The sequence below is a fragment of the Macrobrachium rosenbergii genome, chromosome 2, assembly GCF_040412425.1.
Source record: "Macrobrachium rosenbergii isolate ZJJX-2024 chromosome 2, ASM4041242v1, whole genome shotgun sequence".
Classification (NCBI taxonomy): Eukaryota; Metazoa; Arthropoda; class Malacostraca; order Decapoda; family Palaemonidae; genus Macrobrachium; species Macrobrachium rosenbergii.
Genome location: NC_089742.1, coordinates 90,959,522 through 90,984,828, shown reverse-complemented (window position 1 = coordinate 90,984,828; position 25,307 = coordinate 90,959,522). Strand labels below are relative to the sequence as shown.

The window sequence follows — 25,307 nt, the reverse complement described above, 5'->3', positions numbered from 1 at the left end:
CCGGCCATCTGTGAGAAATCAAAGAGCTCTGGAAAGCCGTGAGGTAAGGCAAAGAATCGCCTAAAGACTCTTTAACAAGCACTTTGATAAGAAATAAAAAACTATAAATAACATTTTTAAACATGCTTTTATTAAAATGCACTAAAAGTAGCAAATGATTTTTTGCGACACACGAGGATTTCTTCCAATTAATCATATCTACAAAAATAAAAGCGTGGGTCCCAAACATGGAAGAAAATGCTATAAGAAATAAAAAAAAATATATCTTTTCTTGAAGCATTTCCTTCCATGTTTGGGGCTCACGCTTTTATTTTTGTAGACATGATTAACTGTAAGAAAATCCTGATGTGTCTCGAAAAATAATTTTCTACTTTGTAGTACATTTTAATAAAAGCATGTTAAAAAAAATTTTTAATATTTTTATTTTATACTGTTTATTTTGACAGAAGTTGTAACTGATTTATGATTGCAGTTAAAGAAATTTATACCCGTTTATGGGGAGGGAAGGGGAAGGAGGGAAGGGGAGGGGGTAGGAGTGAGGGAAGAGAGGAAATGGGAGGGGGAAGGGGAAGGGGAGGAAGATGAACGTTGAGGGGAGGGCAGGAAAATGGGAAGGGGTGGAGGGGACAGAGAAGGGAAGGGGGTGGAGGAGGAAGGGGTAGGGGAGGGAAAGGGGAGGGAAGGGGAGGGGAAGTGTAGGGGGATGGAAGAGGGAATGGGAGGGGAGGACACAGCTAAATTAACACTTGACCGTGTGCTCTGGAAGGGGGAGGGGAGAGGAAGGGCAGGGGGGAGGGGATGGAAAAGGAGAGGGAAGGACACAGCTGAATTAATACTTGATCGCATGCTCTGGAAGGGGAGGGGATGGAAGGGAAGGGGAAGGGGAGGGGGAGGACATAGCTAAATTAACACTAATAGTGTGCTCTGGAAGGGGATGGGGAAGTTGGAGGGGAAGGGGAGAGGAGGAGAAGGGGATGGAAAGGGAAGGGGAGGGGAGGACACAACTAAATTAACACTTGATCGTGTGCTCCAGAAGGGGGAGGGGGATGAAGAGGTAGAGGGGAGGAGGGGAGGGTATGGAAGAGGGGAAGGGAGGAGGAGGAGGACACAGCAGAATTTGATAAAATTAACATTTGATCGTATGCTCCAGAAAGGGGAGGGAGAGGGTAGGGGAAGGGGAGGCAGAGGACACAGCTAAATTAACACTTGATCACATGCTTCTGAAGGGGGAGGGGAGGACACAGCTAAATTAACACGATGTGTGCTTTGGAAGGGGGAGGAGGGAAAGGGGAGGAGGATGGGTGGGGAAGGGGATGGAAGAGGGAAGGGGGAGGGATGAGGGAAAGGGGGTGGGGAGGGATTATAGATGATAGATTCTACTGAGTCCAAGAAGTTATGAAAAACCCGAAGTTTCATAAAAATCCTGAGATACTGGGAGAGATCATTGTAGGGTCCCTAGAGGTCAATGCTGACCTAGTGACCATGTAAGGTTGTCACAGGGATTGAGTAACCATGCAAAATTTCAAGTCCATCAGACGAAGGGAACAGGTTGAAAACTGAGTTTTAAGATTTGACCCAAACAGACAGACAGACAGACAGACGCAGCAGTCAAGTTATGTAAAAGCATGCAAAAATGCCCCACGTCTCATCAAGTTTGCTTCTTACTAAAAATGCCACGAGATTAGTTAAGCCTTCTTAATTTTTTTAATAAATCTCTAAATGGCAAATACATGTTTTTTTGCAGGCTGTTTAAGGACATCCATTGCTAGGCTGTCTGCACTTTCATTGTCTGTCACACCTCTGTGTACAATTATCTAAAGTCAGCATTTATGTGATCGCAATTTCATAAAATTACCAGTTTTCAAACCGCCTATAAGATTGCAGTACATGTGGGAACCATTAAAAATTACAAAATTGGTTCTGTTCAAAGTTATCACTTCCTTTCAGACAACATTGCATGCAATTCTTTTGAAAATTCAGACTATTCTGCTCAAAGAGTCCCTGCGTTTAATATCATGAAAATCATCCATACTCAACACCATCGTCTGATTAGGAACTTTTTATATATACTGTAAAGGTTTAAGTGTCCTAGCATGCTGAATCTTGTTCTAAAAAGTGCTACTTTATCTCAAATTACTTTTTTTGTGCTCAGAAATTTGGTAACTGCCAGGGAAGAACTATAAAGTATTTTAAGGTTATTATACTAACGTCTGATCAATTAAGTTTGTCTAAAATTTCTTTTTCTCTGAAAGAAAAATTGTTTTTCAAGTATAGTCTTTTGAATGTGAAAAAAATCACAATTTTTGAAAGTAAATTGTATTTTTCCTAACTATACAAACCTGAGGTACTTTACATTAGGAATCACTTTCAGCATAGGCTGGAAACGGCCAGTCAATTCTTGAGCAAGGTGGTTAGGCAGTAACTACCGCCAGGTAGGCGGGAATACCCGCCTGCCCGGATGTAAACATTCCAATTTGCCTTTCGGTCCAGGTCCAGATTGAGGGGTGGCATGAGGTGGACATAGTATGTAATGTAAAGGACCTCAGGTTTGTATAGTTAGGAAAAATACAATTTACTTTCAAAAACTGTGATTTGTTCCGACAAGATATACAAACCGTTGGTCCTTTACTCACTTTGGGGAAGACTCACTAGTTGGAGGGCTAGGAATCTGTTTAGTGAGTCTCCTCTAGAAGTGACTGGAGTTCTGGCTGACACCTGGGCTTAGCAACGGGACCTACAACATTCCTGGTCGAAAGATCGAGAAGGATTTCTATCAATCCTCTGACACTTTGGCGGATCGGAGAGTCGAAACTGCAAGATCAAATGTCAGATACTGGACCTTTCCTCTGCATTGATGAGTGAGGAAACATGTCACTCATGAGTGAAATAGGCTGGAAGAACTTAGAGTCGGAGACAGTAAGGAAAAAAGCTGAGATAGGGTTTCCCTTGTTGCCAGACTCTCCTTCCTCCCCTTGCTAGAGGAAGGAGCAGAATTGCTTCTATGATTCTTGGAGAAAAATAGAACAGGTGCTGGATGTGTAGTCTTACCACATCAGCGCCAGGTAGCACGTGTTGGTTCGAGTCCTATTCTCATCCTGAAGGAGGAGAAGTAGAAGGATGGAGAAGGAGAAGAAAAAGAGGCCAGTCACTCTCGGTATCCTCACTTCCAGAACCAACACCTTAGGCGAGATGCTACTCGTCCTCTTGAAGGAGCCAGGTAAGAAAACACAACTTGTTGAGCAGCCACCACAGGGCCAAGGAAAAAAGGTTCCAAGGGCCTGTGGGCAAGACCATACGAAGATAAGAGTGTGGTCTATGAGACCACGTCTTGCTTCCAGCCTGACAGAAACTTCTGGAATGCGAGGGATGGACCAAGCCATCTGCTTCGTGAGCTCTCAGGTGGAAGGTACCGGTATCGTCGTCGTCAGCTGCCAAGTACCTCCTTCGATCGCTTCACGAAGTCAGGAGGAAGATGTATGTGTCCTTAGACACTTCTTCCTTGGGAGAGAGAGTACTAGTGAAATACTAGCGAAAATGTCAACGACATCCAGGTTAGGAGTGTCAAGCCTTTCGGAAAGTACCACAGCTCCCTGAAGGACAAAGTAATGAATTATCTGGATAATCGATACAAAGTCCAAGGAGGACGACTCGAACTCGACAATAGATGCCGAAGGAATAGAGGTATTGATCCCCTTCACCTATTCTTTCATCTTCTACGCCAAGGCCGGGGCAAGATTAGAGATGGTCCTACGAGGGCATGTCTCTATCCAACAACTATTGTAAGGGTGCATGCAGCATGGGACAAGAACCCTAAACGAGAGTCACATGCCACACAGAGAACAGTTCCCTGGGACAGTGAGACCGAAGAAGCTTCTCACCAGTAGCTAAATCTTGACTGAGGAGAAGAAGGCTACTTCAGATAGAAGACTAGGTCGCAAGGACCTACGTTCTTCACAGATGAAAGGGAAAGAAGCAATCCTCGGCAGAGAAGACGAGGAAGTCCAGACTTAAAGAGCAACTCTGACCCGAGAAGGAGTTCCGCAACGACACCCACCAGCGAAGACGGATTCACTCCCAGGGAGTGTTGCAGAGGACTTCAAGAGATATCCAGCTATAACCGCTGCCGCTCGGCGAGAAAGCTTATGCTTGCAAGGGAAGCTGGAAGGTCTCCCTGTCCTGAACACACAGAGATGTACTGCCCAAAGAACTGCTTCTTGTGTACCTGCTACAGGAGGTTGGGTCAAGCAGAACTCTTCTCGATGCCTCGGCTATCAGGTCGGGCGAGAGGAGAAGTCTTCCGGTATTTGTTTGTAACTCGGGGTGAGCAATGCTTGAGAACCCCTAGCGAAACAGACAAATACAGAGGGAAAGTGTAGATATCAAGTTTCCCAGAAAGACAGCATGCCTCACCGTAGCGGCCCCTGGATCTGGTATGAAGGAGTGACAAAAAACTACCGACTTATGCAGGGAGGCAACAGAAAGATGGTAGGGATTTCTCAGTTGAGCAATCTCTTTGTGAATCTTTGAGTGAGCAGTACGTTCTGTCCCGATCACACAAACCCGAGGCCAAGCTCACCTGCCAATACATCCCCACCAGGGATGCATCTGGCTAATTGAGATGTCGAGTACACTATAGAACACTCAAGTACCTGCAAATGTCGACAGATGAAACAGGAGGAAAAAATGATTCCCTCTTGTTTGTTCACAAATGCCACTACTGTAGTTTGTTGTTCAACAAACCAGTGAGTGTCGCAAAACTCATCCTGAATTCTTGGAAGGCCAGAAGGCTGCCTTGAACCCAGGATGGTGATGAGAAGGTACTTATCGTCTCGGTCCCACACCTTCAAGACAAAGTCTTACTGGTGTGTGCCTATTCCTCGATCGGTGAATCCGTAAATAGACACACGATGTGAGGGGAATATGCAAGCATATTCGAAGGTTCCTTCAATCAAGCACTAGCCTAACTCCTTCCTCATACTTCGAAGAGGAAAGAAGGATGGAGGAATGGAAGCACACTTCCATTCTCCATCATGGGGAAGCTTCTGCAAGATGACAGGATACCAAGATAATTAACTCTAGCCAGGCTGACATTTCCCGAATCGGGAGCACGGGAGAGGAAGTGGGATGAAAAGATCTGCCGAGACCTAAGGGAAATAGATACTTCTCCTGAAGGAATCCATTCGCAGGCCTCGGCAATGTTGCTTCCCGGTCGATACTTCTTTCTCTCTTCCCTTCTTCCCTTCTCCCATATGGAAAGAGGGTGGAAAGAGACACAGTTATAGCGACTTTCCTAGAAGGGTAGGAGAGGCTATGTTCCGCAATCTTCTATCGAAGCCTGGGACTTCTTGGTAGTTGAGGGGGGGCTGGCTTGAACTTAAGGTCGAGTTGAGATGACTAAGACCCCAAGGTATCTGGCAAATCTCTGCAAGAGAAAGGCAGAACCAAGTAAGGTTCGTTCCTAAGGGTCGAGCCAACTCTGGACTTATGAAACTGAATTGGGACAAAGTCCTTCTTCTTAGCACCAGAACTGCCCACAGAACTGCAGTCAGCCAGACCCTTCAAAGCAAAAAGAATTCGTATTCTGTCAAGGCAGGGGAGAAGCTTGGTGTCTCGACCTGAATGATCTCCTTCTCTGAAGAAAAGCATTCACCTGGTCAAGAACACTCTCGGAAGCAAGGACAGTGGCGGCCCGCAACACTCTCGGCCCCTCGGAACTGCAAGGGTTGCAAGTGATGAAGATTATTCATTGGGGGAGTCGTGGTCCTGTCTCAGGGATCCTCACGCTGACAAATCGGCACAAAGTTCTCCGAAAAACGAGGGCGATCGCAACTTGAAGAGGAAGACCCTCGCTGCTTCCAAAGCGTGAAACTACTGTATCTCTCCCCTTGGAGGGAGCCTTGATAGATCCCATGAAACCCTCCTCGGCTACCTGGTTGTACTACGAGACAATCGGGGGACCAACATCCAAAGCATGCCAGGACGCCGAATTCCAAAGAGCTCTCTCTGTCCGTCTCACACCTCTTAGAACAACCGAGGAAAAGAGAACAGGTGAGGAGAAAGATTACCCCTACCTGTCCTGCCAGTAATACCAGCAGGAGAGGCGGACAGTGAGCAATAATCAACAGCAGGAGATTACTGCTACATGAGGGAAGAGGAGTGCTTATGCTGTGGTAAAGCGCTTTCCCGGGAAGAGCAAAAAAAGTTCACTCGAACAGAGCTGAGAACCCGATTTGGAAAAAACCGAGTGGGGCCGAGCCGAGCCGATCATGCAAATGCTATCCAGGCTGGGAGGTATGCGGTGGACGGTAGGCAGGCGGGGCCAGTTGAGCCAGTCTCACAAGTGCTACCAAGGGCTGGGCGGGGTGAGCAAGCCGAGCAAGCCGAACTGAGCCAGTCTCGTAAGCACGACCAGGGACTGAGCCAAGCTGAGCCAATCGCGCGAACACAATCGGAACTGGGCAGGGCGGAACTCGTCTGCTGTGAACTATTGTTAGTTTCCCGAACTCTAAACTCCGAGGCTGAGGCCCATTGAGAAGAAGGTTCAAAGGGGAATTCTGTGTCTGCTATCCTGCATGCTTGAACCCTAAGGTTCAAGACACAAGTATGAAACCCGGCTGAGCAACCGAAGCAGCTGGCGGGCAGTATTGAAACACCTGGCGTCTCAGCATCCAGACACCTGAGGTCTCAGCACCCAGACACCTGGATGTCTCAGCACTTTCTCTCATCCTGTGCCTCTCATCAGGAAAGCGCTCGTGATTTTTCACAGAATTCGAGCTACCCACGAGACTCCCAAAAATCGGGAGTGGCTGCTTTCAGTTTCCTAAGATATCGAAAGAGCCAAGCACAGAACCAGACTTAGACGCAGACTTCCAAGACTGGCAACGAGGGAGTGGCCTAGAGAGGCCGCGCTCTCGCGGCCCCCAAAATGCCAGACCCCACAGGAGAATGCGAATCGGTTCCCTCCAACAAGAGAAACTTGTCTCCTGGAAGAGAGTCAGTCCCTTATAAGTCCCGCAGGACTCCCGAAGGGAATCTCTTCCCTGCTTCTTCTGGTGTTTGAACCGCCAGAATCGAGACACCAGGCTGGGAACCTGACAAGGCACTGGCAAGCACTCGGAGTGCTTGTGGTGCTGGTGGGAAGAGCTGAGACACCTGGGTGCCTCGGCCCTTTCTCTCGCACTGCTCCCGAACTGGGCCGAGGAAATACTCTCCAGATCAGATCGGGATACTCGATATTCCATAGAATCTCAAGCACTCAGAGCAGTTTGCAAACAAGCGCCTGAAGCAGCCCCCATCTTAGAGGCGGAACCCCTAGGACTGGGAATGGGATTGCAAACCAAGGTCTGCGCACCTGCGGCTCCCGAAACAAAACCCAGGGCTATGCGAATCGGTTTCCTAACCCGAAGGTCGGGAAGAGCCAACAAGAGACCCACTGCCTCCTCGGAAGGAGGCAGTCCCTCGACATCCAAGGGCATAAGGAGAAGGAGTAGCCTTACCTCTCCTTCGGCCGACGGAGGTCTGTCCGATTCCCGGGACCCGCTTGGACCTCAGGAGAGGAAGGGAAGACACAGTACATGATGAAATTGAAAATAAGATGAAAAAGACGGTGGCTACTTCCACAGGGCGACTTCCTTCACCTCCACTCCGACATCTTCTACAGGATGGTGGACATGAAACATGGTAACCTCCAGGGAAGTCAGGCAGGAACACAACAAAAGTGGCCAGGACACACCACAAAAGCAGGCATGATCAGGACACCTGATGCAGGAGCTACGGCAGCGATTCGGAAGGCAGGGGCTACTGCAGGTCACTTTCCACAGGGTGACTTCCTTCACCTTCACCGACATCTTCTACAGGATGGCGGACATCGTGACATCCGTGGTAGTTGGCAGGAACACAACGGAAGTGGCCCCAGGAACGACCGCCAGGAGAAGCAGCAGGCATGATCAGGACAGCCGATGCAGGAGCTACGGCAGCGGTTCAGAAGGCAGGAGCTATTGCAACGGCCAGGAATGTCACTTCCACAAGGCAACTTCCTTCACCTTCACACTGACAACTTCTACAGGATGGCAAACATCGTAACCTCCAGGGCAGCTGGCAGGAACACAACGGAAGCGGCCCTGGGCACTACCACCAGAAGCAGCAGGCACAATCAGGACAGCCGATGCAGGAGCTGTGGAAGTGGTTCAGAAGGCAGGAGCTACTGCAACAGCCAGGAACATCACATGAAAGCCACTAGCAGCGACAGGAACGATCAGGACGGCTGCGGCAGGAGACCAGGAATAGCCACCCACAGACTGTCGTCGAGTTAACAGGAGCGTAACACAGGAAATAGCGGGAGCAGATGGACCACATATATGCCAGAGGCATTGCCACATCATACATAAATGCCAGCAATGACAGCGATCGATCCACATCGGCGGGAGCAGAGTTGGAACGATCCCGACATGGAACTATGTCATCCAGCCAGGTATTGTGGTCAATCCCGAAGCAACACTAATGAACGTCGGGACTCCTTCATGCGAGATATCCCCTGAGATATCCAGCCAACTACTGCTGTGTCTGCGATGCTCATTGTCAACCTGAAAGAATAAGCATAGATGATTAGAGAGAGAAACTCTTCTCACTGCGCGGGGGAATTGCCCTACGCAGCGAGAGGAGGTACCCAAGAAGAGGTCGCCTGACCGCCTGCAGCCCCCCTCGCGGTCTTCACCCGACAAGTGAGCGAAGAGGGCAAAGGAGAGAGATCTTTACTGAAGGAGAGATAAGAAAGAAAAGGTCGGGGGGGAGGCCACCAAGGGCGCCATGGAAGCGTAACTTACAGATGACGCCTGCAACCTCCCACCCGGCCCATAACTCTCTAAGCACAGGCGGCAAAAACAGCACTTGTGAGAGAGGTGTGAAATAATGAGCAGGGAGACAAGTATTGCTGATTTATTGATAAAAAATATCTGCTTATGAAGCTGCATGCGGATGTCTGCATAGTGCGCAGAAACTGCTGGTACAAAGATTTACAGGTGACCTGAGGTCAAACTAGTTCCTTAAAAAACAGGACAGGTTCATACAGAGAATATAGTGATAAACAATGTCTGACATATAACATAAATAACTTGTTACTTGTACATAATAAATGATTGCTTAGAAAGACAACATATACATAGTTAATAATTGTGATGATAAATATATATTCTGCTCGACCTTAGGTCGCAGAAAGGCACCGCAGAAAACGGGATGTCCTCCACAGAGAACGCATTGAGCGGGGATTTTACAATACTCCCCTCCCCCCACAAGACGGAGGTAACATCTGATTAAAGCAGGTATCTTCTGGGGTGATGAAGGGGCCTCTCTTTTTTTATGTCAACTGGAGAGGGTGGTCACCTTCCCCAATGTCCTCTGCAGTGGTTTGTTGTGGTGCATTTTTGTCAGGTTTCTGGGTTTTCCAGGGATGCCCTTGCCTCCTTCCTGAGACTAGGGTTGTTTGAGGGGCTGCCATATCCTGCAGGAAATCTTCGGGTCCGCCTCCGTTGCCCCCCTCAAGGAATGTGGGTTTGAGACGATCTATTGACACCCAGTCTTCCTGCCCATAGATGGATTTTCGGAATGCCCTCTTGTTCCTTTCCAGGACTAGGAAAGGTCCTCTGTAGGGTCTAGTTAAGGGTGGGAGTACGGCGTCGTCCCCGACGAAGACGTGGGTGGAGGAGGCCATCTGGGGGGTATGAAGGGGGACATCCTATCAGTGAATGTCTTCTGGCAGGGGGCGAACTTTCCAACCCTGTCTTGGAGCCTCTGTATTCCTATGTCGTCCCTGTTCTCTGCAACAAGTTCCCCTGGGACTACCAGAGTCTCCCCGTAGACTTTTCTGCTGAGGAGGGGTCGCCGTTGTCTCTGGGTGTGGTCCTCAACCCAAGGAGGACCCAGGGTAGCTGGTACTTCCAGTTTTCAGAAGAGCAAAAAACCATGAGGGACGCCTTCAGAGACCTGTGGAACCTTTCCACCATTCTGTTGGCTGCAGGTTTGTAGGTGGTGGTGCTGTGGTGAGTGGTCCCCATTAGACGTGCCAGGGTGGTCCACAGCTCAGACAGGAAGGCGGGTCCCCTGTCTGTCATTATGTCGTCCAGGACACGGAACCGACTGATCCTGCTAGAGAGGAGGGCTTCCGCACATGCACTGGAGGTGGCTTCTTCCATGGGCGTAGCTTCAGGCCATCTGGTGGAGCAGTCGACAACTATCAGCAGGTATCTGGCTCCTCCTGATGGGGGAAGAGGTCCTACTACATAGACGTGGATGTGCCCAAAACGTCTCTTTGGCTGGTGGAATTCGCCCACCTCCGATTTGGTGTGCCGCCCCACTTTACTTGTCTGACACTGCATACATTGTCTGGCCCAGGCCATCGTGTTTTTCCGTATGCCATGCCAGATGAACTTTTCCATCAGCAATCTGGCTATTGTCCTTCTGGAGGAGTCGGGTAGGCCGTGGATGATATCGAAAACCAACCAACGTCTGGAGGAGGGTACCAAGGGGCGGGGCCATCCAGTACTGATATCGCTCAGAAATGTTGATCCTTCTGAGCCGAAGGGCACGTCCTTCCACTTCAGTGATGTGACGGCTGTACTGTAGGCTAGGGTCTCAGGGTCAGCAGCTTGTTTGCGGGCGAAGTCCTCATAATCGATCCCGAGCTGTACTGAATCGATCTCAATCCTTGAAAGGGCATCGGCTACTGGGTTCTTCCTGCCGGGGAGGTATCTGTTGGTGCAGGTGAACTCCGCAATGGCTGCGAGGTGCCGCTGCTGCCTAGAGGACCATGCGTTGCCCAGCTTCGTGAAGGCGTGGACCAGCAGTTGGTGGTCGGTCCATATTGTGAAGGGCGTCCCCTCCAGGAGGAACTTGAAATGCTGTACCGTTTGGTATGCTGTGAGGAGTTCTCGGCCGAAAGTGCTGTAGCAGAACTTGGCAGGGTTTAGCCTCCTACATCCAACATAGGTCCCTCGACTACATCCAACGTTGTATACAAATATATTTGCCCTAGATGTAGTCGAGGGACCTATGTTGGATGTACAAAAAAGGCTACTAAAAGTGCGCTTGGACTCTCATAGAGGAGTAAGTTTTAGGACAGGGGGTAGACTGTCCAATCCAGAACAATCAAATATTCGGAATCACTCAAAGATCTGTAAAACACACATAGAGGCCAAAGATTTCCAAATCATAGGACACGTACAAAAATGAAAACGAACTTCACGTCTTAGAGTCCATAATGATAAAAAAGCTAGTTCAGTCGTTAAACTCACAGAAATTCCTCCATCCAATTGTACATTACGTAATGGCCGTTGCACCGTCTTTCGTTTCTCGGTCTCTGAAGGTTCTTCTGTTTAGTTTCTCTTTGATACTGCCCGCTGGGTGGGTGTTTTACTCCGTAGTGTTTTTTGCGCTTTTATGTTTCTTCTTTTGGCAGTATTAATTTTATTTTGACCTTCAATTTTTCGTTTTTTTTTTTTTCTGGTTTTTACTAATTTTATTTTGTCTCACTTTAAATATATTGATGTAACCAGTGGTGTCAAGATTATTTTACGTCTTTTTTACATTTTTTAAGTTTTTTAAGTTTACGTTCTTTTTATATCTTTGTATTCTGATTTGTTTTTAAATTTCACTATTCTGCTATATTTTGCTTTTACTGAGGATGTCAATGTAGTAAATCTATGTATTTTGTCGAAATATTCTAAGAGTATTACGAGTAATATGGTGTTCAAATATTTGCAGCCTTGAAAATGCAACCGAGATGGTTTGTGAAACGTCGGCACAATAAATCGAAAATGCTCTGTGCTTTCCCTCGTTACCCGTCGATGTGGATTTGAGCAGTGGCTCCTGTTGTGATTGATATATATATATATATATATATATATATATATATATATATATATATATATATATATAAAAAGGCATATTCAGGTATCCTTGGAAGGTAATGATCAGTTGTTGTTTTCATATCTCCTTTCCTTCCTTCCACCTGCATCGAGTTTGGTGGGTGGAACCACTCGAACATTAGTTTGAGAATGATGCCTCGGATTATCCCTAGTCCTTTTGACTGATTCCAATTTCTTGTATCACGGACAATGGCGGATTTAGTGATCTCTCTTCTGTACAGGCTAGTTAAACGACTTTTACTTTCCCCATGAATTTTGACCGTCGACAAGGGAATTCCGAAGTGGCCATCATCAATGAAAGAAGGAACCGGAATCTTTCAAAAGGACTCATTATAATTCCAGACCCTAATGTCAAGCCCATCAAATTCGCCGTGGGTGGGAGGTAACTACTGTAGAGCCGTAAACAACAGCCGATCATTTCAGTCAATACCTCCTACGTCGCTACCTCACAAATGTCTATATTCGCCAGTTATCAATATCATCGTCAAACCAAAATGACCACGAACATGTAGTACGTTTTAGACGTTGCCACTTTTCCCAGATTTGATTCATAAAACCTTGACCTAAGTTTGGATATCGCGTAGATAAGGCAGAAACGTCGCCACACCTTTCAATACTAGGTATGAAACAGTAAACAGCTTGACACTTGTTCTGCGTATCTAACCATGAAGACGTAAAATGAACTGAAATCTGAAGAATTGAAGTCATACATTAAATTGCTTTTGATCAAAAGTAGGGTGAGGATGATCTAGTTTCTAATCACCTAAATAAATGATAGTAATGCCCAATATCTAGGCCACTCACTGATGAAAATAAATGCTAAAACACAAAAAAAAAAAAATATTACTGACTTTGTAAATTAACTCTGCCTTGTCCCGGAACGGTCTCTTTCTTCTGGACAGCCCCGGGAGCCATAATTAGGATTTTATGGCCGGATTAATTAAAGAACCCCAAACTGAAGAATGCAGATTAACTGTGGTCGGATTATAAGTCAGGAAGAAGTTGGAAACGTAGCTAATGACACCCATATTGTGTGTACAGTTTCTATGTGCACTATAAATCTATATATACACACATACACACACACACACACACATATATATATATATATATATATATATATATATATATATATATATATATATATATATATATATATATATATATATATATATATATATATATATATATATATATATATATATATATATATATATATATATATATATATATATATATATATATAACATCATGTTGTCTCTGTTCATTGATCCGTATGCTAATTGTTCTTTTATAGTTGTTAGAATTCTCGAACATTATGAATTATCAATGCCAAAATTGTTAGGTTTGAATTACTGTACATGACATCAAGTGTTCAAAGGAGGGTAAAGAACAATACAAAGAAAACAGTTATCTCTCTCTCTCTACACTAAAAGATAATTTGATTAAGAAAATGGTGATACTGATAAATTTCATCATCTAGTTTTAAAGATTTTCCTTTATCGATGTAATGTGTAGGTTATTTGGGGCCTCTGGCCCCTCATCGTGAGACATTATCTCCTCAATACTCAACTTTCTCACGGGAGAGAGAGAAACGCGCGCTTCCTTCAATCGTTTATTTCCTCTCACAAAAAATTCAAAATTCAAACAGCTTGGGGAGAACGTAACAGGTTCCACAGTTCTTTTTTATAATTCCCAGTTCACTCAAAAATTCACAATAACAGTACAAACAAGATACAAAACACAATTGGTACATCAATTTACAACTTCAATATAAAAATAGCAAGAAACTCTGAAAAGAACGGGCATAAATACGACACAGCACAGGGAATGGGGAACTTCAAAAGGCATCACCCTCATAAGGGGGGCAAAACAATAATTGTTTTACAACACAAACACATATATACCTGATTAAACACACTCCACAATTGTCATATAAGTAAAGTTTATCAATACTCAGAAATCTACTTAAATTTCCACATATTAATACAATGTAAACAAATAGGGAGCGTTCTTTTAGACGCTAAACGTACATTTTAACAAACGTAAACACAAGATCGAGAGCGTTCTTTTGGACAAAAAACATACATTTAACATCCTCCCCACCATAGGAGTGTCTCAACACTCCTATCATCATAAGAACCTCCACTACAATCTCATAACCTGAAAATTACAAGTCAAGTTTAACAGGTACTTTAACAGATCTCCCCCTTCGGGTTTTACCTACAGTAGACTCAGTGATTGATTCAACTGGGTCCATGGGATCCCCTACAACTGGATTTTCCTTTATTATTTCATCAGGGGAATTACAAACACTTTCCTCACTGATATCTGAAATCTCTAAATTGTATAGGTTTTGAACAGGTCTAGTTACAAATCCACGTTTAGTTTTAACCTTGGCACTTCTCACCACTCCATCCTTTCCAGGGTACAACTCAGTAATAACTCCAAGTGGCCACAGCAGCCTAGGCACTCTTTCTTCCTTTACTATTACAACAGAACCCCTTGTTAAATTACAATTAGCTTTGAACCCCTTTACCATGCAAGGCAGGTTTCTAAGGTACTCAGATTGCCAGATGTTCCAGAATTTCTCCAACTGACTCAGACGCACAGCCTCTCTTACACACAAATCCTTTGAGGTCACACCTGAGGCAGAGTCATCTGCCAGTTCCACCTGAAAACCTGCTGAACGACCAATAAGAAAATGAGATGGAGTAAGGGGATTAGCAACATCAGGTTCTTCACCTACTAATGTCAAGGGTCTAGAATTGATACATGCCTCCACCTCATGAAGAGTGGTTTCTAATTCACTCCTAGACAATGTCTTAGTGCCCAACGTCTTTCTCAACGCAACCTTCACTGATCTAATGAGGCGTTCCCACCAGCCTCCCCACCAAGGCGCATTAGGTACAATAAACTTCCATTGGGGGGCCATGGGGCCATAATGTTGCTTCAACAGGTTGGAGACACCCAAAAAGGTTTTAGCATTGTCAGAGTAGAACACAGAAGGTACACCACGTCTAGCCGTAAACCGACGAATTGCCAAATTGCAATCAGTAACCGAGAGAGACTCTGTAAGCTCTAGGTGGACAGCTCTGACAACAGCACAAGTAAAAAGGAGAATATACAACTTCTTGGAGGGGAAATCAACACAAAATAAGGGACCAGCAAAGTCTAGACCTGTAACAGTGAAAGGAGGGGCAGATTTGACCCTTAACTCAGGAAGGGGAGCCACCGGCTGGGAACAGGCCTTGGCTTCACATCTACGACAAGCGACACATTCTCTGCAAACCCTCTTAGCAATCTGACGAAGACGAATGATCAATAATCGTTTCGCAGAGTGGAAACAAGCACAACAACACCAGCATGTTTAAGCAATCCATGCTGGAAACGAACCAACAACAAAGCAATATAAGTACCAGGGACAATGATAGGTGCTTACTCTCAAAACTTAATTCGGCATTCTCTAAGCGCCCTTTATTCTCAGCAACCCCTCCTCATCTAGATAAGGATCAAGTTTGACCAAAGGGGGACCCCTTAGGAGGGGTTGAGACAAAGCCAGAGCATTTATTTCTCTTGCAAAGGCCTCTCTTTGAGCACAGTAGAGCAGTTTGACCTTGGCTTTCATCAATTCTCCATAAGTCAAGGGACCACCAGCTTTAAGGGATGAAGCTTTACAATTACCAACAAATCTTAACACCCAACCTACTATATTGAGAGCCTTCGGAAAGGAGCTCCATCGGGAAAACTCAAACAAGGGCAGATCAGACTCAACTGCAACACAAACAGTGTCTGTTTCACATTGCTCTTCTCGTGGGAATCCCTCTCTCGCATCTTCCTTAAGTAGGAGAGATGAGGTGCGGAGCCAAGAAGGACCCACTAACCAAACTTCAGACTGTGTGAGTTGCTCCGCATAAACACCTCTCGATATCAGGTCTGCGGGGTTGTCCTTTCCAGGACAATGTTGCCAACAAGATGGTGGAGTTAATCCTTGAATTTCCACAACTCTGTTGGCTACAAAGGTTTTTCCATCTAGTCGGTTCTCCTTTAATCCACGCTAGGCAACAGTGGAATCAGTCCAACATCGAATGGAAACCTCCTGGACCAGCCGCAATGCAGACTTCACAAATACAACCAGTCTAGCACACAATAAGGCACCAAGTAATTCTAGCCTAGGGAGGGAAACTTTCCTTATAGGGGCTACCTTACCTCTAGCAGCAATCAATGTTACCTTGAAATTACCCTTTTCTGGCACTCTCACATACACACAAGCACCGTACCCCCTTTCCGACGCATCACCAAAGGCATGAAGTTCAATAGCAGGGAGATCTCTCCAGGACAATTCTGAAAATAAGTAACGATTAATTCTCAATGATTCAAGTACAGAAAGTCCTACTACCCACAACTTAACTCTGCCTTGCATAGCCTCAGGTAATGGTTCATCCCAATCTAGACCTAATCTCCAGATTTCTTGAAATAGCATTTTTGCATGCATAACAAAGGGACATATGAACCCCAAGGGGTCAAAACATCGAGCAATTAGGCTTAACACATTTCTTTTAGTACAAACAATATCCCCAAAGGGATCTACATTCTCTACCTTAAATGTAAAACAGTCCGAGGAGGAATCCCATTGTAAGCCTAACACCTTTACACCTTCTACAATAGAATCTTCTGTCATGGGCAAGGTTTTATAATTAGAAGTACACTTTGATAGGGACATACCAGCTTTCTTCAACATACCACAGGCTTCATCAAATCTTGCACAGGCCTCAGCAGGGCTATCAGCCCCAGAAAGCCAGTCATCAACATACAGATTCTCAAGCAACTCAGAAACCACCTCTGAGGGAGGGTATTTCTTTAAATGAAATTTCAAAGTGGCATTCAACAAAAGGGACTACTCTTATTTCCAAAGGGTACTCTTACAAAACGGAAATGTTTTACAATATCCTTTTTCTTCAACAAAACCTGTGAACATCACGGTCCTCCTCCTCCTCACCTTAATTTGAAGGAAAGCCTTTGTAATATCAGCAGTTAATGCCACCTTCCATCTTCTAAACCTCAGTAAAACCTCTACTAAATTTGGGTTTAAGGAAGGACCACTTTCTAAACAGTCATTTAGGGACACACCATTACTGCCACGAGCTGACCCATCAAACACAGGCCTGATTTTGGTGGAGATACTCAGCCGCACCACAGGTCTATGAGGCAAATAGAACACTGGGTACCCACCCTCCAACTGATGGGGTGGGATCTCTTCTATAATACCTTCCTTTTCATACTCTTCAAACACTGTATAATATTGTTCCTGCAGACCAGGGTCCCTATCTAACTTACGACTCAGATTATCCAATCTTCTCAAGGCATGGTGTTTGTTATCAAGTAACTTTAACTTTACAGACTCTGATTTCCAGGGAAGGGCCACCTCATAACGGCCTTCCTTGTAACTTACCAATTTCTCAAATTGCACCAGAATAGGGTCAGGCTTAATAGCGTCAGAACGTGTTTCCTGGGCTTGAATACCTACAGATTCTAAATCCCAAAAGTTACTCAAGCTATCTTCCTGAAAATTAGAAAATGTTAACAGTTGCACACCTACATCACAGTTATCTTTGGACCTAATTGAGGATCCAGACAAAACCCAACCAAAAACAGTCTCCTGGGCTACAAGCCCTTCATGACACACAATTTTGTTAGGGAGCATCAGCTTCCAATACAAATCTAATCCAATCAACATATCCACCTGCATCTTTCGGTTGGATCCATACTCATCAGCTAGGTTAAGATGCGCAAAAGGCTCTAAGCACTTGGGATCCACCTTGGTCCTACATAAAGGGGGACAAATTACATTAATCTCAGCTACCTTAAAGCTGTATTTGTGGTTATTAGCCCCTAAACTCATCACTTCATAAATGCTACACAAATCTGCCTTGGAGGCCTTACCTCCCAAAGGCAGAAAATGATAATACTCAGAGGTCAGCCACTTGGGCCTGACCCTTTGACCAAGTCCTTGAAATGTAGGATCGATCCGATCCTGTATCAAACATTACAGTTGCAGATATTATACCCTGATAGCCTACAACCTTTATCTTTGCTGTTTGTAATACACAACACTGCTTAATAGCCCTAGCCCTTGACTCACAAGGAGCCACTCCCACATGTGTAACAGATTCACTCTCCCCCCGCACCTTTTCTCCTTCAGGGGTTTTCTCACTAGCTGTTACAGGGGTTATCGCTTCGGACTTACGACAAATAAGTGCGTGGTGATGGCCACCCTTGCACTTTGAACACCTGGCCCAGCAACCCCTTGCATAATGGCCAGGAGATAAACACTTAAGACACAGCCGCTTTCCACGAATGGCTTCTTCTCTTTCATGAAGAGAGAGCTTCATTAAACCAAAACACTTATCACTAGGATGCAGCTTTCCACAGAATGCACACTGTTGCTTAGAGGCACTCTCTTCTGATGAAGTTTGAAGGGCTGAGGCAGAACCCTGGATGAGCTTTTTCTGCCTTTTTTCCACGCCGGGATCCTCAGTCTTTCGATGGTTCAGCCCCTGAAGGGCCTCAGCCCTTTCTCGCCCCTCAACTTCTCGTTGTAGGAATTCCAGCAGCCCCTTAAGGTCTCCTTCCTCTTGCTGACTTCGAGACCACTCCAGTCTAATCTCGTGGGGGAGTAGGGACAAGATCATGGGCGCCAATACCAGCCCATATTGGTCCCCTCCTACCCCAAGAGCCTCCAAACTGCGAACATGGGCTATCACATCGTCTTGCAACTTCCGCAACGCCAAGAGTTGATTGTCGTACTTCGATCTCCTTGACAACGCAAGCTGCATTAGGTCCTGAATGTGGGCGGAAATTATCTTGTTATAATTCACATGCTGAATTATAATTAGCAGCCGTCTGAGCCAGACCCTGTATAACTCTTCTCGCCTCGCCCTCCAACACAGAGCGCAGGTACATAAATTTGTTAACAGGAGGCATAGGCTTGTCATCAACAATAGCCTTAAACTGATCCCAGAACGGCATCCACTTAGTTATTTTCCCGCCAAATTTTAATAACTCAAGCCTAGGCAATTTCACACTATGTGCTTCACTACTAGGCTCACTTGCAGAAATTATACTGCCTTCAGTAGCCCTACTATTCAAGTTCACAAGTCTACCATTGCCTAACCTTTCTAAAAACTTCTGCAGCAGCAATGCGTGTTTGGCCTACCTCACTGAGGAAATCGTCGGCTTCATAGACTAACCTTTGACTTCTTCCGGATTTTCGATCAAGTCTTGCACCGCATCATCTAATTCAACCCACTTAGACTTACGGTGGTCGAATTCGTCCACTAGGCTAGTCAGCTCATGCCAGCTTGGTTGGCCTTGTAGAACTCCACTTAATTTTCTCAACAACGCAGCCATGCTTCAGCTCCGACTTTCTTCAATCTAAGACTTCTCAGTTTCATCAAAATGTCAGGAAATCCGGGAAAATCTTCGTCACTTTCTTCTGATCCCGGGTTCTGGGCACCATGTAGGTTATTTGGGGCCTCTGGCCCCTCATCGTGAGACATTATCTCCTCAATACTCAACTTTCTCACGGGAGAGAGAGAAACGCGCGCTTCCTTCAATCGTTTATTTCCTCTCACAAAAAATTCAAAATTCAAACAGCTTGGGGAGAACGTAACAGGTTCCACAGTTCTTTTTTATAATTCCCAGTTCACTCAAAAATTCACAATAACGGTACAAACAAGATACAAAACACAATTGGTACATCAATTTACAACTTCAATATAAAAATAGCAAGAAACTCTGAAAAGAACGGGCAAAAATACGACACAGCACAGGGAATGGGGAACTTCAAAAGGCGTCACCCTCATAAGGGGGCAAAACAATAATTGTTTTACAACACAAACACATATATACCTGATTAAACACACTCCACAATTGTCATATAAGTAAAGTTTATCAATACTCAGAAATCTACTTAAATTTCCACATATTAATACAATGTAAACAAATAGGAGCGCGTTCTTTTAGACGCTAAACGTACATTTAACAAACGTAAACACAAGATCGAGAGCGTTCTTTTGGACAAAAACATACATTTAACATAATGAAACTGCCACTGTTGTCAAATACGAAATCTTAGGCCCGGAAATTACTGGCAACCCGTTCACAATCATCAAATATAGGCCTCACTTTACTGTCTTTACCTTGTTAGCCCTCTGCTGTCGTTTTCATCATTCTCACTGCTGGATGAATTTTCAGCATTGTCTCTTATGCAAGAATTTTGTACGTAAATTTCATTTAGATTATGGTCTTTGTGTATTGTTTCATGTTTGTTTGAAAGTTTGTTCATTCTCGATCTAACCCTGTGACCTGTAACGTTCCAGAATTTATTCATAAGTAACGACAATTAGTTATTCGAATGTTATATATATATATATATATATATATATATATATATATATATATATATATATATATATATATATATCTTCTTCTGTTTTAACGTGTATATATTATATATATATATATATATATATATATATATATATATATATATATATATATATATATATATATATATATATATATATATATATTTGTGTGTGTGTGTAATTTGTGTATAGACATAAGATAATATACACAGCTTTTGGAGTAATTTTTATGAAATGCTAACGTTAAATTGATGAAATAAATTATAATTATTGCCAACTTTCAGTTGTTATTCAGAATGAAGCGCATCTGGAGTTCAGTCACACGCACTGAACATTAAAATAATAAAACAGTCAAGTGAGTACATTTTCCATATTTCAGTTGGAATAATGCCAATAAACTACAATTACTTGTCGTTTTTCATTTGCGCTAGAGCTGGAAAAGAAAAACAAAGAAAGTAACTCATTACCGATACTGAGTTGGATTATATAGGATTATAGCCCTTCTACCCCATGCGTCGAAAGACGAAAATTCCGTGTAAGAGAACGAACAAGCCCAGCAGTGTTGTCTCGCTACATAGCGATGTCGCCAAGTGACTGGCGAATTCCCGCGTTCTTCTTCTTCTTTTAACATGCTTTTTTCCCATTTTTGTATGGGGTAAGCACGATGCCTTCTTTTGAAGGACTTAGATATAGAAAATCAGGAAAATTATTATAAAAGGGGGTTCGGGATGAAGTGTTTATGTTTGGATATGGTCAACAAGACTTCCTGGGACCTAGAGAAAACATATTTTAGTGGATTAACCTTGAAAGGAAGGCAGGAAAAATCGATCGTATATATATATATACGTACTAAACGCCACGGTCAAAACATATGCTCCCCGTATATATACGTACTAAACGGCTCAGGCAGCGTTGGCGCGCACGTATATATACGTACTAAACGGTTAAAGGGTTAAATACGCCCTTGGCCGTCAACCCAAGACAGGCAGGGGGACGCCGGCTATGCAAGTGTATCACAAATCGTGGGTTTGTATTGATAAATATCAAACACACGTAATATATACACAAAATACATTAAGCTCCCACCGGGATAATAAGAGCTTAACGACAGTCATGCAAGGAGATCCGAAACCACGTCTGCAACGTATGACGGCTGAAAGCAAACTGGAATGTTTACATCCGGCCAGGCGGGTATTCCCGCCTACCTGGCGGTAGTTACTGCCTAACCACCTTGCTCAAGAGTTTAACGGCCGATTCCAGCCTACGCTGAAAGTAACTCCTAATGTAAAGGACCGACGGCTTGTATATCGAGTTGGAACAAACTCCTTTCTCAATACACACGCAGTTGAGATATTCAGGGACCTCTGGAACTTCATCCAGCAATGAACCAGCATAGTATAGAAGCAAGACCCTAAAAGGATCTCACCGTTACCCACCAAGACACTTTCATCAGGAGAGATTAAAACCCTCAAGTGGCCATGGAGATCCCAGCATTTGGGGTCAGGTTTTATTTTCATAAATTATGAACAGACACAAATGAGAACACCACATAATAATAGCTCTATTTAGGCAGGATTGGTACTTTGTGTATTCTGTGATATGGCAAAAAACTTTCAACCACTCCAAGGATTTTCTACACATGGCATTCAGATCAGCAAAGTGAGAGGCACAAGAGAGCCGGAAGGTCTGCTACCCTACAGCAAGCAAAGCAGTAAGGTTTTTATCATGCATGAGATTCTTTCAGTAAATTTACAGTTTCGGTCAAATTCACATTTCCGATATAAAATTACATTTTCCTAGCTTAAATAGTGTACTTTCAACGAATCTGACCTTTATTTCTACCGCAAATGATTAGATTTAGAGATACATGGCCGCCATGGGTACCGCTCTCAGTTTGGGTGGTGCAAACGCACTACGCTGCTTATGCACATTTTAAAAGATTGTTGCAAGCTCATTTATGTTCTGGCAAGCGGTAATATTGTGCTGGCGCGCTTGCCAAAGGGGTTACAGGGAACGAAATTTTACCCCTAACGTTAGTTACAGTTTCGTGAAATTCACGGCCGAAACTGCAATGTTACCCTTTTCAAAGGCGATTCACACTTCGGACACTGAACACTTGTCGGTAGTACTAAATGTTCACGAAAAAGGTATTCACAACCTGTGGAGTTCCATTGTAACGTCCATGGAAACGACCAATAGCCTCAAAGTAAGACAGAGAACACCCACTGCAGACGCAGACGGAATCCATGGCAGTCAACTGAAGTGCACTTTTTGTAGAAAGCCTTTATTCCAAAATCGCAGTTAATTGATATTCTTGAAACAAAGCAACCAATCAGGTTTCAGCATTTGTACCGTACTTATAATTCATAACGAAAAAAAAAGACGATTAGGCATTTTACCCACAATAAATTGACAAAAACAAAAACGCATCAGCAGAAAAACTGACATGGCAGCATAAACGCATCCTTGCGATAACAACAAGGCACAATATTCATCGGCAAATATCTCCGTAACTCTTAATTTGCGGAAGATGCTAGTAAGTATTTCGTATGAATCATGACAAAAATATATGATAGCAAGTAAAAAAATATTAGATATCCGAATTTGACCGAAACTGTAATAATACCATTCTGTCTCTATATAAGTGTAGGTCCAAATGAATGCTTTTTGCATCATAGAAATAGACAACTGCTGTTTTTACTGTCTCAGCACGTACCATAGCTAACTTCTGAACCACCTCTACTAATATTTCAAGGGATATAAAAAGTCTAGACGTATTTTTGAGGAAAAATTATGAGAATCAGAGAGCGTCCATTTTTCAACAAAATCTCTCAGTAAGTCGACTTGGCTGAGATGCGGTTCAGATTTTAGTTTCCATGTTTCCGGTCACGGGTGGTACGAAAAATCATATTTTACAGTTGATATGTCCGCATATACAGTTACATGACAGGACTTTGAGAAAAAAAATCCAATGGCGAGCTCTTTCAACAAACATCTAACTGAGACCCTACCTTTTCAAGACAGGTTTGCCACTGTTGGTGGCAGAGTCCAGAAGTTCACGTGACGTGAGGCCTCTTATCCGCCTCAGCACTTTACCAAAAAGCCTATTTAATTTAAGTAAACTAATCAACCACCTAGGAAGAGGTGAAGGCTGGCACTTTATGGTAGCTCTAACAATTCTTTTGAAAGGATTAATGCGTCAACCGGGAATTTCTATTCTTCGTGGCTTTGCCCTTTTCCTTTTTTCTTGCTTATTTACCTTTAGTGGCCGTACAACGTGTTTTCACAGTTGATATCTTACAGTTCTATATGTAGCCTATATATAATTTTTTTATTTCTTGAGATCGTAAAGTTTAGAAAAATATGCATATATTTACGTTAATGATACCGTTAACTGCACTGAATATACTAACCTTGACAGATCTGAATTTCTCTGGCTTTATCTTAGCAGGCACTGACATCAATATTATAAAAGTTCACGCACAGACTTGAGGCACTGTGAAATTTTATAAAATAAACAAAGCAAACACACGCACACGAACAGCTGCAGACGCGGGCAGCGACAGCTGTAGCAGAGCGGAAGCGTCTTGCCTCTGGTGGTCTGTTGACGGATGTCAGCGAACTGTGTCGCGATCATCGCTGCCAGACGAAATTGTTCTCTGGCTTAACACACATGCCTTCCGGAAAATGCTAAAAGTTTCAGGGGAATCACTGTTTTTTTCTAGTAAAGTACACCTTGAAAGATTATTTTGGTTATGTCCACATGCACCCACACAAAACACACACACACACACACACACACACACACACACACACACACACACACACACACACACATATATATATATATATATATATATATATATATATATATATATATATATATATATATATATATATATATATATATATATATATATATATATATATATATATATATATATTATATATAGATATATAATGTGTAAATGCAATTAGGCATTACCAAATTAATGTGTGCAAGCGTGTATGTGTTCATGCACGCCACGATTTACGAGAGTGCCAGTCCAGGCGTTCTTATTGGTATCATAGCCAGAAATATATTCTTGATGCTCTGCAATCGTAACTGCACCAAATTTCCGACGCTTCCTCGGCAGTTAGTGTACTGGAAGCTCAGCCAGTGAGACAACGGTCGGGAGGATAACGGTTGCAGTCAAACGAGAAGACCGAACGGCATAACTCACCGCTAAGATGACTCCAGATTCGTGTAGCTGTAGCGAACATCACATGCTATAACTACCACTATTCATGTTATTCTTGGAAAGAACTTTTGAATGAAAACTATACAAGGAAACGTAAAAAAAAAAAAAAATAGTCTTTCCGTAATTTCGAAATTCTTGGTTACCGTAATTTTGTCACTGGAGAGTTTACTTGATTGACATAACCAAATTCAAAGATAAGCTTGCTTCAGAGTGATTATTAAGTGAAATCACCCGTAAAAAGTGATATGGCGCAAAAAATTTTGTTGATTTGCTTATGAAACGTCTCCCATCAGATTTGCACTTTCCTTGTTTTAAAATAAATACTGTATGACTTAAAGTACATTCGCATTAAAATATATACAAGATCTAAGTGGTAGAGGAGAAACCACATGTAATCCAAAATCACTACCAAGAGCGCTTGGGGATACTGGTCGTGACCTTTTATCTATTTCTGCTTCTATTTGCTTTTCATTGTTCAACTTGATCATCTGCTTACTTGAGTGAGCCAAATAGTACTAAAAGGTATAATCGAATAAACGAATTTGACCGCAAAATTTCATGAAAAGAATAAGAGTGAAATAGAGCCAAATTGTATTGAGAATATATAAGAAAATAGGCCACGTGTACATAAAAGTTGCTAATCTGTGGATTATTTCTACTCTTCATAAACACCTAATTATTCTTTTTCGTATTATTATTACTATTATTCAGATCATGAA

General features: G+C 43.5%; 1 long non-coding RNA gene across 1 annotated transcript in view; it reads right to left on the bottom strand.

Annotated features, from left to right (window-relative positions):
- The window catches only part of LOC136850095 (uncharacterized), a 69,183-nt gene extending 45,202 nt beyond the window's left edge, over positions 1-23,981 (bottom strand). Inside the window, exon 1 of the long non-coding RNA XR_010856524.1 lies at positions 23,761-23,981. This is a non-coding gene — a long non-coding RNA (uncharacterized lncRNA). The remainder of the gene's footprint in view (positions 1-23,760) is intronic.
- Between the last annotated feature and the right edge of the window lie 1,326 nt (positions 23,982-25,307).